This window comes from Notolepis coatsorum (genome assembly GCF_963971535.1).
Source record: "Notolepis coatsorum genome assembly, chromosome: 6".
Lineage (NCBI taxonomy): Eukaryota > Metazoa > Chordata > Actinopteri > Aulopiformes > Paralepididae > Notolepis > Notolepis coatsorum.
Window position 1 is genome coordinate 126908066 of NC_140170.1, and position 3804 is coordinate 126911869.

A 3804-nucleotide genomic window follows, 5' to 3' on the forward strand; every position below is an offset into this window, starting at 1 on the left:
TACATTTACTTGCGCCATATTTATATGCACGGTGAACAAATAGTGCCACTCTCCTTTGGGTAGCCGTATTCCTGCGCAGAGCCGGGGCTAGTAGAGACATGTCTCGTCGGTACCATTGAACTTGGCTCCAAGGGGCTTGTCTCCTGGCGCCAGGTCCTTGTCCAATAAGAGAATGAACTATTATGGGCTATAGTAGACTAAAGGGATATTCCGTGTATATGTACAAGGAATATACAAGGGATATCAAACGATATACAAATACTATTCAATATATATCAATAAATAAATATATATATTCGGTTTAATCTGATCCTTCACAACACTTACCCTATACCTACTTTTATACACTTCCTATCAAATTCATGTGTCGGTTCTATGCACATTTTATCTCACTACCTCCTATGCACTGTAATTTTAAGAGCACTGCTCTGTTGTAATTCAAAACTGAACTTTGTAAAGAAACTCAAAGTTAAAAGAACGATGCACTGCTCTGTTGTTAAGTTGTGAGCGACGCACTGCTCTGTTGTTCTATAAGGTAATTTAGAACTGTACTTTGTAAAGAAACTCAAAGTGTTAATCTGCGATGCACTGCTCTGTTGTATATTAGAACTTTGTAAAGAAACTCAAAGTATTAAGAGCGATGTACTGCTCTGTTGTTATATATTTTTTATTGAACAATTTTATCACACCTTTTACGGTCCGTTCTATTTAATTATTTTTAGCCTATTTTTAAACTGAATCAAACCGCACTTTTTTACTCTATCTAATCTATTCTATTTTATTATTTGTATTACTGAAAAACTGTGATTTACCTTACCTTGCTACCTCTCTATCTATTATTATTATTATTATTATTATCCAGGTCCCATGTATCGATGTAGTCACATCTTTAACAATACAACTGGTTGCCAATTTCTATCTGTGAATCTTTACACATCTAGTGCCTTGCCCAAGAGCACCTCAAACATGGTTATTGAGGGAGGGAAGAGCAACCATATAGCCCCTCTATCTAACCCAGAGTAGACTGCCACCTCCAGTCATTCCTAAATCCTAATACATGTCATCAAAATAAGGGAACGCGTTTTCAGATTCTTGTTTTCAGACAGTTATACCTTTATTGAACTGTAGAGGGCAGTATTTTCAAGCAAAATACTGTCAAGTCAATTTTAGCATCTGATGAAATAACACAAACACACACAAACACACACACAAACATACATATTACATATGTACATATGTACATATTACATATGTCTGACCCTGTTGACAGCGGACACCAGGGACAGCAGTGGTTGACAGCGTACTTGTATTGTAGATCACTTTAGATAGAGGTAAGATTGCTGACTTCTTTAGTTCTACTCAGTGAAATATCCATTTAAGGTCAATTGAAGTAATCACACACTCATTCAGATCCAGGCACACACACACACACACACACACACACACACACACACACACACACACACACACACACACACACACACACACACACACACACACACACACACACACACACACACACACACACACACACATTGTGTTGTTTCCACTGATGGTGTGGTGATGGCCTTGATGCATTCAGCAGTGTCGGACATTCCACCTCTGTCTCTCCTTGCAGCAATTGTCAACAGTGTTATAATTAGGACCATACCTCTGTAGTGTGTGTGTGTGTGTGTGTGTGTGTGTGTGTGTGTGTGTGTGTGTGTGTGTGTGTGTGTGTGTGTGTGTGTGTGTGTGTGTGTGTGTGTGTGTGTGTGTGTGTGTGTGTGTGTGTGTGTGTGTGTGTGTGTGTGTGTGTGTGTGTGTATATGACTATCCACTATCGACTTTATATATATATATATAAAGATGTGTCTGTAGTGTGTGTGTATGAATGAAGAAGGAATGACATATTAGAGAGGCCCTAAAGAGGTAGGGGGAAAATGGCTAAACAGGTGTATGTCATAGACACACACACACACACACACACACACACACACACACACACACACACACACACACACACACACACACACACACACACACACACACACACACACACACACACACACACACACACACACACACACACACACACACACACACACACACACACACTATTATGTTGATGGGACATAGCTGAGATGTCTATGTGCTGTTTTCTCTTTACACCCTTGGCAGTTAATCCCTTACTTAGAACAGGAAGCTAGACAGTTGCTACTGTAAATATTCAAGTACCATAATTCAGTATAGCCTATAATAGGTACTTCTAATATATGACTGACTTACACGCCATGTGAAGCCATGTATATTTGTGTGCCAAGTGATAGGAGTTGAGAGGTAGTCTGCTAAGTACCTTCATGTGTTGAAACACTGTCACACCACTGTCCTTGTTTACATCATTATTTATATGGTTGAAGAAAATTTAGCTCACTCTGACATTCCTTGTGTGTGCCTTTTATAAAATTATTAACAGCATGATCATGCTAAACATGGGTTTTACATATGAGGATGTCAAATGTTTGTTTACAATTGCAATGTACAAAACAGAGCTGCATTTCAAAACCAAAGTCCTTCTTTTTGTGGGGGGCGGGGGGATTACAATATTACTGTGCATATTGTATGTATTTGGTAACATTCTCTGTCTGTTGCATGGTTATCTGCATCAGCATAACCAGCTGCAACTCAAGTCTACAGTAAATTTTGCTGAGTAAATTTTACTCAAACTGAGTCCATTTGAGCCCAAGTGAGTAACATTTTACTCAGTTTGAGTCAAATGTACTCAGCGAAATTTACTGTAGACTTGAGTTGCAGCTGGTTATGCTGTATGCAGCCAACTTGAGACACCAGAAGAATCATACACCGCTCAGTTGAAGATTTTGGTCATAATGAATTGGTATGATGCCAGATGATAGAACAATGGTGGATACGTTAGAAATAACGTATGCATTGTAGAATGTGGCTCTGGGCGAACTCCTGTAGCGTATTTAGGGGCTACATTAGCTCAAGTACAACTCTTTGCCCACCGCTTAGAATTACCTCTGCAATTTTTGCTAAGAATGTATAGAATACAAATAACCACTGGTGACATGCAGCACACTTGGTAAGTGCTCCTATGCTCTACATTTAGGACCACCTGGTGTGGTGTAATAATATGAGACTGTTGTGTCTATTATGAACAGCCGGTGCTAAAAACCTCACATGCAGTGGTATTAAATGAATTGTAATTAAAGCTTGAATACATTTTGTTAATGTAATTTATTTGAATTAATGAAATAGAGTCAACTTAATTTAATAAAGTGGATACATCTAGTTTGTGGAAATGTTATTTGCCAAGTACATTTGCACATACAATGCATTTGGCTTGGTGCTTGCTCACACAAAGGAGACACAGAGGAGTATACAAGAGTATTGCAGTATTAATGTCCTCGTGAGACATTTATTGGAGCGTGAAATACAGTAGGCATGTTCTTATTCTGAACTTACTGGCTGTATGCCTGTGATATGCATGGGACCTGCATGACACAGTCACCAGTCACTCTGTTTCATTGTGTGCTAAGAAGCAAATACAGAGATGTTCCCTGAAGTCATCCTACAGCAGCATTCATTGTTGAGTCTCCTGAATAGGTTTCTGTTCTCTACTCTCCCTCCTCTCTTTCTCTGTCTGTCTCTTTTTCTATCTGTCTCTCTTGCCTACGCCTCTGTAGTCTGTATGTCCTTCTGTCTCTCCTCCTGACTCACTCCCTCGCTCTCTGAATTGCCTCTTTTCCCCTCTAGATGGCAGTGAGTGGAGTCAAACTGTGAGGGCCACCAGCAGTGCTCACT